At 38.2% G+C, this 13,806-nt stretch overlaps 1 protein-coding gene across 4 annotated transcripts in view; it reads left to right on the top strand.

The window, feature by feature from the left end:
- The first annotated feature begins 12,130 nt into the window (after window positions 1–12,130).
- Window positions 12,131–13,806, top strand: part of LOC115254207 (protein nubbin) — a 475,087-nt gene continuing 473,411 nt past the window's right edge. For 3 of the 4 annotated variants that reach the window (XM_062856663.1, XM_062856662.1, XM_062856661.1), the window contains exon 1: window positions 12,131–13,305. The gene's annotated coding sequence lies outside the window, so the exon portion shown is untranslated. The remainder of the gene's footprint in view (window positions 13,306–13,806) is intronic. The other variant, XM_062856664.1, reaches the window with a different exon arrangement.

The following is a 13,806-nucleotide window of genomic DNA, read 5'->3' as shown; positions in this document are numbered from 1 at the left end:
GAAGAATTCCTGAAACAACACGAGAGAGATTTCAAGTAGCAATTCCTGGAGAAATCCCTAAAGAAACGCCTGTGGGCTTCGTAGCCGTGCGTAAGTGGCACCGACCGTTTTGGCGTTACGTAAGCCTCGGAGTGTGGGTTCGATTGCCACTTCAGTCGGGGATAGACACGGACACGTTCAGTACTTCCAGTGAGCTATTCGCTCTTTGAAGGAAGTACGACACTAGACAACGGACTAGCATGCAACGCCTAGTGGCGCAGCCAAAAACTTTTCCTGACAGCTGCGGCGGGAATCGAACCCGCGCTCCTAGCACGATGCGACTAAATGCTTGGTGACACTAACCGCACGACCACGAAGCCACAAGACCATTGGGTGTTTCGTGTGCTGTCCGTTGTCTCATGTTTGTGATTGTTCAGTGTGTGAAACCTCTGGTTGAAGACGGTGTAGTGCCTTTTTTTTATTGTTTTTTGAAATCTCAAAAGAAAATCCTGGAAAATTCCTGAAGGAATTCCAAGAGGGAGTTCCAGGAGCAATCTTTGATGGAATCCCTGGAAAAATCGCTCCAGCAAATTCAGGAGAAATCTCTCAAAAAATTCCACACACTTAAAAATTCTGAAATTTGCTCGAGACAGAAACATCAAAGAACGTAAACATTTTCAAGACTGAATCACAAATTGCAGTCAATTTTACGCGTATCATGTAAGTTTTGGCTGGTTGCGTTAGATGTCAACAAATCCACTTCACCAGAAACGTAGAACCAGTATCATATTCATTTGCCACCTTCTAACTCGGTGGAATAGCAGAGAGGTAAGAGATGTGCCTCACAATCAGCAGATTCTGAGTTCGAGTCCAGGCATGTCAATATTTTACTTTTATATGTTTTATCTATCAGATCGGTTCTAGCGATTGCTAGACGCTTTGAAAACATAAGTCCTGGAAGACGTAAAATTACATATTTTGACCTCTAAATTTGTGTCTTTGAAGACGCTCGTATATGTCAGGCTCAGGACACCTAAAATTACATGATTTTTTCTAGGTGTGCAGGAAAAATCCCACAAAAATTCAAAGAGAAATCCCTACATAAATTCCCACCAAATCTGGTAAAATGCCAGTAAAATGGGCAATATGTTTCATTGTACCCTTTTTTTGTTTTTATTAATGTGTATTTTAACTTATAGCTAATTCTACACGTATTGTACCCTTGCTCACGTTACATTGCGCAGTTGGTCGTCTGAATGTCCAACCGTGCCGAGCTCTCGACGCATACTAATTAGACACCAGCAAAGCAAACTGCCTGGTGGCTAGGTATGCAGAGTGCGAGAGTAAGTCTCGGCTTCATAAAAATAATTCGCTTTCACTTGTAGTTAGTGGACACAAACGGGAGTGTGTTGTGGATTGGCATCTAAGCCGAAAGAAAGATGAGTTTGTGAAATAGGAGTGTTCACGGTTTTGCTTCGGAGTCAGTTTGGCTTTCTATTCCGTAGAATGATCATTTCTTCTGTGGCTTAGTTGGTTAAAGCGCCGCTCTAGCGAATACAGAGTCGTGGGTTCGAATCCCACCAGAGCGCGATTTTTTCACAACTGTCATCTCTCTATTTGTCAATTAGCAACATTTCGTGCCTTCTAATTAGAAGTTTTTCCAGTATGTTTCAGACATACCAGCAAACCTGGTAAAATGGGCAATATGTGTCATTGTACCCCTGCAGAGTGCTTGAGAAATTCGTATAGAAGGTCCTGGAGAATTCCCTAAAGGGATTCCTGAAAAAAAATCCTTGAAGGAATTTGAGAAGAAATCCCTGATGGAGTTCATAGAGAAATCCTTGAGGGAGTTCCTGGAGAAATATCTCCAACAATTTCAGGTATAGTGCCTCAAAAATTTTCAGCAATATCATTGAAAAAAATCCTGCAGGAATTTAAGAAAGAATTCCTACACGAATCCTTGAAGAATCCTTGGATAAACCACTGAAGGTGTTCCTGGAGGAATCCCTTAAGGAGTTTGTTTGTGCCTTAATTTGCAGATTTTTTAGTCACTCTAGTGTCTCAGCTAACTACAGATATTTCATCTATGTAACACAGAAATGATCAAATAAAATCAGTCTAAAACTATCAGCCAGACGGTTCAGTTCGCTGATCCAGTTGCACAAGTCCGAAATTCCATCAGTTCCCTTCGCAGTGCCTTCCGGGACCATCCACCATCACTTTTGCAGAAACAGAGTTTATGAACAAATTCCTCAAGGAATACCAGGAAAATCTCACAAAGAAGAAATTCCAGCAGGGATCTCTGAAAAGTTTCTGGAGAAGTTCCTGCTGAAATCTCCTCCAGAAGGAGTCCCTGAAGGAGTTCCTTCAGCAACCTAAGAAAGAGATCCTGAAGAATTCCCTGAAAGAGTTCCAGGACAAATCTCACCAGCAATTCTAAGAGAAATTGGTAAAGATTTCAAAGAAATTCTCAAAGGATTCACTGAAGGAGTTTCTGGAAGAATCCATGAAGATGTTTTTGAAGAAATTCCTAAAGTGATTTTGGGAAAAACACCGCAAAAAAATTTTAGAGAAATTCATGAAGGTATTCCTGCAAGAACCCCAGAAGAGTTCCTGGATAAATCACTGAAAAAGTCCCTGGAATAAATCTTCTAGGAATTCCTGAAAAAATCTCTCAAAAAATTCCATGATGATGAAATTTTCGAAATTGGCCTCGTGGTCGTGGTCAGACGTTGCTTATCCTTTGACAGATACCAGAAAGATATACCATAAGCGGGATGAATGCGATGACTTCTTCAGTGGATAACTGACACTGAGGAAGATTACAAGTGGTAGTCGAAATACGCGTATCTGTCAAACGATAAGCAACATAGGGCGGAATTAAAAGGTACAAAAACTGATTACTCTTTCGAACAGAGCAGTAGTCAAAATGTGCACCGCTCACGTTGTGCTCCAGTAGACAAAAGAGCTGTAGAAGTGGAATAATTAAATAAAGAAAAATATGTTTTGCAATAGACTTGCTGCGTAAAGCATAGCTGTCCCATGTTCTGTACAAATCCCTATTAACATGGGACAAAATGCTGCACCTGGCGTTACAAAACAAATGTTCAAACAAATTTGGACGAACCTTTTTGAATTATTTATGTTTTGTTCTGGAACATCAATTTTTTTATGTCGAATATAAATATGTACATGTTTCCATTCAAAATAATAAAATCAATCATAAAACTTTAAGATGCGGTAAAATTTAATATTCACCTTGCATAGCAGACACACCTAAAGGCATCTGGCAACGCTTCTGCTGAATGCAAATGCGCGCAATTTTCCTCCATCGACCAAGAGGACACACATGATCTAAGCAGTCCACAGGAAGCGGCTTCGCCTTCGCCATCTCTCAGCAACCTCTAGCAGTAGTGGGAGCAGCAGTAGTTCGCCATAGCCGATGAAAACCTCCTCGCACTTCAGTGTTCGATTTCCATCTTGCATCGCTCGGGAGTCGGAAGGTGGATGTGGCTACTCTGTCTCCAGTGGCTGTTTTCTCCAGTTAATTTATATAAAAAGCCTACCCCTGGTGCAACCGCCACCCGCGTGCTGCACACTTCCGAACGGACTCAACGAGTGGCGGACATTAAATTGTGCATCGAATCAGAGAATGAATGAGTAAGCAGGGTGTGCATTAACGCATACACGCACGCATCGCTCGGATCGTCGAGTCGGGTGGTTGCATGCCTGCATATGTGCATGCAGTTGGGATTCGAACGCTGCTGTCCGGATTCGGGTTGGAATCAGATGGGAGAGTGAGTGCGCGGCGGCCGGTCTTTTAGTTTGGTCCGAGAACGAGAGCGTCGTCCAGTTGGTTTGATGTGCACATTATTATCATAGGCGTAGCTAGGCATGGGTCTTGGAGTGCCTTGGACCAATTTTATAAATGATTGGTTACATGGATAACTGGATTTTTTTTTTTTAATTTAAGAAATAATAATTGTGTTGACTACAAACAATTGTAGTCACTTAGCATTCTTATTTTATAAGTACCGATAGGCGTTAACGTGGAACTATTGTTTTGCACAGCCATATCTCAGGAAATGAAGAACAAATTTTCAATCTTTTTGCATCATCGTAATTCTGCACTATTCTAGAAATGTATGTATAGAGGAACTACTTTCGGTACGACTTTAGAGAGATATAGGAGACCGGAACCTATCTTAACTCTTTGGAGACGGAATTTTCACCTATCTGGATGCAACCTCGCTGGTCTAGAACACGCTTGTTATGGTCGATTTTCTCGGCTGGGCACATATGAACCATCCGTCCCCAAAGGGTTAAGCAATGTTCTCCCATTTTTGTCCTATCGAAAACAAAGCTAATAAGCACTGTTATTTTTGTTATTTTTTGTATTTTTTAGTTAGGAGCATTAGGAGCATTTATGATAACCATAAGAACGGAAACAATAAGTGCTTTCTATTTTTGGAGTAGAATGAACATAGGGGCATAAGCTGAACAAGGGTGCTAATACCCTAGTATGAAATTCTAACAAGATGGGAAGGTACAATCTTTGGCACTACGGGACTACGAGTTCTTCCTGATAATCGATCGCAAATTCCTCCAGGGACTTCATCGGAAATTTTTACATCGATTCTGGAATTTCTTCTGAGGTGTCTTCGTGAATTCTTTCAAAAATCCATTTGCCAGCGTTTTGTTTACGAATTTATCCAAGGATTTCTTCCGAAGGGTTCAATACTTCGGCGATTTCATTTTGAATCCCTTTTTAGATTCCTTCTGCATTTCATCCAACATTTTTTTTCAGAAATTTCTCCAGGGGTTTTTTTTTGGGAAATTCTTTATGGTTTCTTTTAGGAATTTAGGCATTAAAAAAAACAAAATTTAATTTTCCGTTAAGTTTTGAAATCACGGGAATAAAAGAAAAATAAATAACACTTCAGGGATTTCTTCAGCGATTTCATCTGGAGTTCTCCAGGCAGTGTCGCAAAAGTTCACCTAATTCATTTAACAGTGAGCATCACATCTTTTCAGTATTTTTCGCTTCTAGTCATGTTTGATTCTATTTTAGTCAATCAGGGCACCCATCAAATGAGAATAGATTCCTTGTCATTTGAATGAGTTGTCACTTAAATGGCTAGCAGCTGAATACCCACGATCATCGTCATTTATCAGTATTATTCGCGTGGATGTATGGATATTTGTAGGAGTTCTCATGGTTGGGCGGAAATCGTTTGGCAAATGCAAGTACAAGAAGTTATGTCAGCGTGACCTGTGTAACATGAAATTGAGAAGATCAGTTTCGAAGATCAGAAGGAAGATGACAACCACCAGCAAAAATTTGTTGCGAAAATAAATAAAATGAGGCTTTTACTGGATGATGAATTTTTTGGCTATGCAGTCAACAAACTCCTTGGAACGACAACGGTTTTAATTTAAACTTTTATGAAAACATATTTTCTCACTGCTGTTGTTAGACGTGAAATTATTTTTATTTAGAACAGTTGGTAACTCTTCATCGATGTTAATGGACATTTTTGCCGTATGTAGCATATTTGTCCCATGTTAATAGAAATTCCCATATAATATGGGACAACTATGCTGCACACGACAGATTTTCTCTCGAAACTCATTCTCGAACGAAAGCTGGCCTGGAGGTCTATTAAGCGCGGTTCCGACAGGTTGTGATACCTACTTCGTTGGCTGCCACATTCTCATATTAAAATTGGTGCCAGTTTTTCTTATATCTTTGCAACTATCGACTAAATGTTCTATTTTTTTGGAATTTAATTATCTTCGCTTTTGTAAATATTCACGCATTTTTTCTTCAAAACCTAATGACTCAACTGTTCCTTGAGATCGAATATGATAAATAACATGAACTACAATGAAAAATGTTCATCAGCGGAATTGGGACATCGTTTCTTTCGAAAATTCTAGGCTTTATTAGGTCACTAACGGCACCAGCCACATCCGGTTATTCAAACTATTGCACAATGTATTATACAAAAATTGGAAATCTAAAATAACAACACGTATACATGAAAAGCAACCCAGAAGAGTATTCTATATGCAAAAACCACAAAAACGATAGACGGTTGACACTACGACCCTTGAATAAGGCCAAATCCCTAGGTCGAAACGTCGGGAATGTAGATAAAAATCGTTCTTTATTCAAAGACTGAGAAAGCCATCTCCCTTTCTATCATGTTCCCAGTCGCAAAACCCCATACTTATAGAGTTGTAAACTTTGAAGTCGATTCTCTCGACGTTAGGGAAAAGGTACATTGTCCTCTCTGACTTAACACTGACCATATTTCTGATTGATTTTCATGTGTTAAAAAGTTTTCATCCAAATTCGTTAAACCCATAAAGTTTGAGAAAAAACCGATTTATTTTAGAAATTGTTGGCAATTATTAGGTATCCCATATACCTTACCAATGATTATTTTGAAACAAATTTGAGGTATCCTGTATGACAAATACCTTTTTATTGTACCTTTATCTTAAAAAAAGATGAATTCAGTGTTAGTATTGGATCAGAAATGACCAAAGAAGGAAAAAAAATGTATTTTTGATGGCACTTTCTGCAAATTTGCCTGATGAAGTCATACCTGTCATATGGTTCCGGGTCATTTCGCCGAATGCCGTTTGGCCGAAAAATGAATGATGTACTTAAGTGACCATACCACTGTTCCCAGCCTCAGTATAACTTAAAAGAACAGCCTATGAGTCAAAGAAGGAATACTCTATGACAAAGTATAGGCAGTTTCAACGCCAACTAATCTCTGAATGTCAAAACCAGAAAGAATAGCCTATGATTAAAAGAAGGAAATATTTCTGATGATCACATTGACAGTTAGAATGTAAGGGTATGCGGTATACCGAAAAGTTTCGCCATATACAACTCGAAACGAAATTCCGAGGAATTCCACGGAATTCAATTAGGCGAAATTTATGATTTTGAATTTCGTTTCATTTACCCAAATTCTAAAAATTTCGTTCCAAAAAACTAGATTTTGACGGAATCAAACGGAATTTCGCGGAATGTCTAATAAATTTCGAAAACAAATACATTTTGTAAATGTCCATATCATCTATGGAAGATCTTACTAATCTCAAATTACTGAAAAGTGTTATAAAAACATCTTAAATAACAAAAGACAAACCACTCCCAGGTTTGTATAATAAAGACATAAAACATATCGAATAGAGTGTGTGGTAGGATTTCGTCCAGGTGCCAGTGTCGCGCGCGTTTGCTTCGGTCGTTCGATTTTTTTTTCTTTTTCTATTCCGAAGTGAGCATTTCGACGGCAGAGTCGATTCCGAATTTTTCGCTTCCCATCGCGCTGCAGTGTGAACGAGAAAGAATTAAATCGACGCGGTTAAATTTAGTGTGCGGTGGATCGAGTCGGTTCCGAATTTTTCGCTTCCCGTCGGCGCTAGTTCCCAATAAACTTTTAGTTGATAATAAATATTTTCTTTCTTTTTTTGCATTTACACAAAAGAGTGAATTAACGGCGAGCCCGGTCGAGAAAAAAATCCGGGCGCCGACAAGTGAGTCGCGTTCAGTGTATTTCTGTGTGGAATAGACTAAAGGTTTCTGCTCCCTAGTTGAATGGAGACGCGCGATAGCATTTTCTTTTTGACTAGTTTTTGCGTCGAAAAGTGGTCGGTTGTTAACGGCGGTTTGTGTATATTGATCCATTGTCAAATCATATCACCAACTATAGGTGACTCCCGGACTGACAATGTACACTTAAAAAAATCCGCACATATTTATTGGCAAAAATCCATCTCACTCCATTATTACAATTTATATGCGGTCTTTATAACAACGTTTGTCTTACTAACATTCCCTCCCATCCACGATGACCGTATCAGAAGGCCGGCTCAAGAGGCACGTTATCCTCCATTGGGACATTTGTAATGTCGATGACCGTAAGGACGTGGCCAGCGCCGTTATTGACCCTATTAAAGTTGAGAGCTCTCGAACTGTGTACATTGAGAATAGTAAACTAGCCCCAAGCCCTACACACTTAATTTTGAATACCGTGTTCGGTAAATTTTTGACGAAAATAGAACAGCTGAATACAGCAATCATCGATTGTTTACCTTTTGCACCCGTTTTTGACAGTTGGTGTACTGAGCCTCAGTAAAATCGATTACCGAAGCTACCGAAATAGTTCTGCTGTTCTAGTTTCGTCAAAAAAGTACCGAACAAGCAATTCTGGATTGAGTGTGCAATTTCGATTGCTCTGGTCAATCACGGAGTAGCAACTACGAATTCTGCGGTCATCTATGCTCATGCTCATGCTCATAAAGGCATAAAACATATCGAATATGCTTCTTATCTTGGACCTCCAGGGGATGTCCAAAATGTTTGGGATAGGCAACTTTATTTTCTCTCACAAAACAGTTCTAAACGCTGTAACTTTTCATAGAGTGCATAAAAAATTCTCAAATTTTGGCTGTTTATTTACCTACTACATGTGCATTATTGGTACAATTTTGAGCTCGATTGGTTTATCTTTCGCGAAGCTAGAATTGTTCTCGTAAAACACTATTTTTTAGACAACTAATTTTTGAACTGTCATATCTCGGTAATCAGTGAAATGAATTTAATGAAGTTTCGAACGTTTATCAACAATACATTGATGCTTCTCATGTCATTAAAACATAGGTAATTTTTGAACGTTGAAAAAAGGTATCATGGTTTGAAACTTTTTGGATCTTTCTTTAAAGAAATGTAATTCTTTTATATCAATGTCATTAAATTTTAGTGTTGATATCCAAAGATGTCCTGCTTCTGTTCTCAAAATATCTCTGCTAAGATGTATTAGAGCCTATTTGGATTGAAAGAATAACACATTTAGTAATTTTTGTATGACATTGTAAATTTGACTTATTTTTCTCTATATGGTTGAAAATGTCCAACCGGTATAACTTTATTCATCGTGAGAAAATTTTACATTGTATAGCGTCGTACCAAGAATGAATATATTGTTGATATACGTTAAAAATTTCATTCAATTTCGTTCACTGGTTTCCGAGATATGACAGTTCAAAAACTAGTTGCCTGAAAAATAGTGTTTTACCAGAACGATTCTAATTTCGCGGAAAACTAACTAATCGAGCTCAAATTTGTTCCAATCATGCACATATAGTAGGTGAACAAACAGTCAATATTTGAGAATTTTTTATGCACTCTATGAAGTGTTACAGCATGTTGAACAGTTGTTGTTGATAGTATGTGAGCCTTTTTTGTTTAAATACATTAAGTTCTGAAAACACTTTTTTATCTTTTTTTCTCAACTGTTGTAACAATATGTTTAGTCCTAGGCCAGTTTATTTCGGAACCCACAGGTTCGAATCGAAAGACCCGAAGTCTTTTGGGAGTGGTATTTGACCCTAGGTCCTCGGCAGCTGCGCCGAAAACGGCATGCACTTTAACCATCACACCAGGTTCGAGTACAGATCGATCTGGTAGAAGTTGGCCAAATACCGAGAGATGATTGTGCTATATTTTTCGAATAAGTTTGCGGATTCCTTCATATTTAATGAATGCCGCATACATTTCTTAAGTATTCTTTTCAATTTATATGTGAGTTTTACTTGTATTTTTCGATAAATTCAAACATCTATCAATTTTAGGTTTAGATTTTAGGCTTTCTCCAGAAGTTTCGCTATCCAACAAAGCTTGATTGGTAAACATCTGACTGAAACAAACGGCATTAAAGCAATATTGGTGTGCTCTTATTGAGTCATTGAAGCAATCTTATCAGGTTATTGGTGGAATAATTAAAATTTTAAATATACGTCGCAAAAAATTGTAAAAATATAATTGGTTCTGTAGCAAATAAGGCTATGGGATGAGAATATTTATGGAAACTCAACACGCGTTACCGCAAACACGCAGAAAAATATCGCAAAAAAATATGTGACTGCAAAATTCCGCGAAACTTTTACGAAAATTTCGTTTCGTTTCGAAAAATGCCGAGTGAATTCGGATTTCGTATCGATCTCACGAAACATTTATAAATTTCGTTTCGTTTCGTACCGCATCATATCAAATATTTTGTATTTCGTTTCGTTTCGTTTCGCCTTGAAAAAATCCCATACCGCATACCCTTATTTGTCAAAAACTTCTTCGGAATTCTCTTGATCACGATTCGGCCAAACGGCGTACGGCCAAATGAAGATGGTATGTTGAATATTTCTACATTATTACATACTGACTTAAAATGCTTAAATCTATCAAATTTAATTTGGTAACATGAAATATTTTGCATGAGTCTTTAATTTAGACGTTAATTGATCAATTTATGCTTTGATTGGTTAAAAAATATATTTCTATTCTTATTGGCTTGCAGTCAAAAAAGCCCAAAATCACATATTTTGCCCTATAAATTGAGGTATAGCTCAAAATTGTGACGTGCTGGAGCAAATCTGAGCCCAGATTTGGATTCAGCGGTCCAAAATCTGTCAGAAACAGATGCTCTTGAGACAAAAAATGTAGCTCTGTGTTATAATCAGCGTAAATCGCTAAGGTACGTAGCGTTTTTTAGCGTAAACGTCGCGATCTTCAAGGCAATCTTCGATTATTTCATTCGCAATCATTTTAATTACACTAGTTTACAGCATTTTTGAACTCGGTAAGCTGATGATTGTTTTTGGTGTAGAATCATGCCCTGAGTTCGAAAACGCGAAGGAAAAAAATTACAGTAGAGCGGAATTTTTTTCGGCTTTCCATACAAGGTTGATGATTTGAAATCGATTTTTGTTCTATTTTTAATCAAAGTTGCTCACTTCACACATCTCATTCTCCGTAATCAATGCTCCGTTTGAGCTGATTTTTTTATTGTAACTCGCCTACATATGATATGTTAAGTAAACATTGAGAAAGAATTTTTAAATAATTTGTTTCTTATTGAAAAAAAAAAACACTTCTTCATATAATTTTGGAAATTTTGCTAAAATTTAAGGAGATCGTCCCCAAAACTCGCCAATATCTTGAATTTCATCAATCTGACGCAAAATCTGTATTCAGATGATCGAATGGTATTATATTCAGCTTTTAATTTATGGAAAAATATTTAAAATTGGTTGAACAAAACGCAAGATATTTGAATTTTATTAAATTTCATATTTTAAAAGGTTGTAAAACTTGATATTGAGCTAAAACTCAAAAACTGTTCTACTTTAAATTTTTTGAAGCACGGTTTCGAAATCAGCGCTAAATTATGCTTCAAAAATTTTGGTCGTTGACAGATGTTCACGACTTTCATTTTAATTTGTAAACTAGTGTTATTTGTTATGCAGCTACAGTGTATCAAACAATTGTCCGTACAGCAATTTTTTGGTCAATTAATTTTTCATTTAAATGATTATAACTTTTTTAACGTTGAAATTTTGACAAATTATAACCCATATATTAAAGCTCCATTGGTAAAGTTTTGAGTGAGATCGAATATGTTTTCTGAAAGTTATAGAACTTTTAGTTAAACTTATCAATTTTTTTAATACATTTTTAAAACATTATATCTCAATACTTGATGAAACTTTTTCAATTTTTTCATGTTATAGCTTATACTTAAGGCTTTCATATGCAGCTTTGTTTAAAGTTTTATATTCACTACAAAAAATATGAATGATTGGTCAAAATTTCAGCGTTTCTGATTGACGCATAAAAAAGATATTAACATTTGAATGAAAAATTATTTTGACAAAAAATTTGCTGTACGGACAATTGTTTGATATACTGTATTTACGCTGTTCAATAAATTCCTTTATCAACATTCTACGTCGAGTAAGCTTTGTATTGGTGATCCAACAGTTTTATATTTTTTAAATATGATTTGTATCACAGGGCAAATTCACTTGAATTGTCCTGAAATAAAATGTTAGTAAAATTTAAACAAAAATACTCCAACTTCAAAAGAGTACATCAAACTGTGATCTTGGTATATTTATAAACTACAATCTGGTTAAATACTATAGGCAGGAAAATATCAAGCTCAAAATTTGCTTTAATAGATCTTACACCGCAACGCACCGTTTTGGGTCTGCTTCACACCCTTTTCACGCCAATGGTTATTTTACAACTACACTCTCTCATCGGTGCGGGAGCCGGAGCAGCAGTCAGTGTTGCTGTTTGCCGATGGACCGAACGCAGCGCAGCCAAGGAGCGAAGGAGTTCCAATATCGGGCAATGAGGGCCGCTTGCTGCTTATTGCTGTGGTGTTGTTGTGTACGGCACCAGCAGCGTGGAGAGCCGAGCCTGAGTATTTTATTCGCATTTTATTATGTATTATTATTATAAAATGACTAATACAAGAAGAGCGTGCGGAGAGTGGCACATTATTAGCGGGCGCACATACACCGAAAATGACGTCGATGAGATCGAGAATAATAAAGCTCACGGCACGCGGAGACGGAGACACATGTGGAGTGTTGTACTGAACGGGGTTTTTCGGAACGTGCTGGAGAAGCATAATAACACTTAGCAGTTCAGTTAACGACGCTAGGTCAACGCTAACGGATGTGTCCCTGCTTGTAAGATAGGAACGGGTGGCGTTAGAAAAGTACACTCATTTGTGGTGTGGTTGTTGGCCAATCGGTGCCATATCGTAGAACGGATCGCTTCGAGGAAGGATACTCGGACAGGTTGCTAACTAAGCTCGTCGTCCGTGCGATACGTGTGACCACCCATAATCATATGTGCGGTGACTGAGGACACGCACCTGGTTCTGGTCATTCTGAGCCGAGGAATGGCGCAAATTATTATTACTGTTTGAATGGTCTACGGAATCGTGCACATCGTTGGGTCGCTTTTGGACTATCGAACGACACACGGAAAGACACCATCGTCGTCGCCGCGCGTTAATTACCGATAATGAGATAAAAGCGTACGTTGTTGAGGAGTATCAGGCTTGGTCCCAGCGCAGTCAGTCGATGACAAATGGTTCTTCCCGAACAATGTCTCATGTGTGTGAAATGTGAATTTATGGTGCATTCGAACGTGATTCGATTCGCTAATGAGTGTTGATTTTTAAGGTGTGTACACTGAAGTGAGCATTTATCGTCCTGCTGTATGCTGCATTCATGCCAATGGCCGTACTTAGAAGAGCAAGTCATTTGTGAAATTTATCAACTGTTGACGAAGAGCTTTGGGTGAAATTGACGAAAATTGTTGAAAACGATCAGCTGTGAGCCAGTGTTAAACCGCCAAACTGAAAATATACCAGTGCCCACATTGAAGAACGAAGAACGAAAGTGTTGTGTCAGGTGTCATTTGAGCTGCTACATTCCAGAACGAAAAGCAAGGTGAGTCTGAATTATGCTCGTCTAGCAGTACGCGCCTCATACCATGTGTTTGTAAAGTGATACATTTCATATTGTCAAAACAACTAAAAGCTGACGATCTAGATTGACTGTTCGCGAATCGGAGTCGTACAAGGCAACTTCAACGGTATTCTTGGACCACCGTGATTGTCAAAACATTTACATACATCACACAGTTTTTGACGTTCCTCCAATAAATATGTACTTTCCTAAACCAGTCGCAAAACTCACGTGCTTCTTCAAATCATCAAACAAAAAACCCGACGCTTCGCTCGCTGAAGGGAACAGCAGAGAGATATAGGTAGCGAGCCTTTGGCGCCTCTGCATCATGCGGTGCGGTCCCGCTATCACCGGCGACGTCGATGTCGTCGTGTCCGGAGAGCGAGTGAGCCAAAAGAAGAGCGAGCGCGAAACGAACCCATCTGGCGGGCTGGCGGGCGGCCAGTGGTATATAAAACATCACAAAATTTCCGCGTATTTGTA

Source organism: Aedes albopictus, chromosome 3 (assembly GCF_035046485.1).
Source record: "Aedes albopictus strain Foshan chromosome 3, AalbF5, whole genome shotgun sequence".
Lineage (NCBI taxonomy): Eukaryota > Metazoa > Arthropoda > Insecta > Diptera > Culicidae > Aedes > Aedes albopictus.
This window is presented reverse-complemented; position numbering and strand designations above follow the sequence as displayed.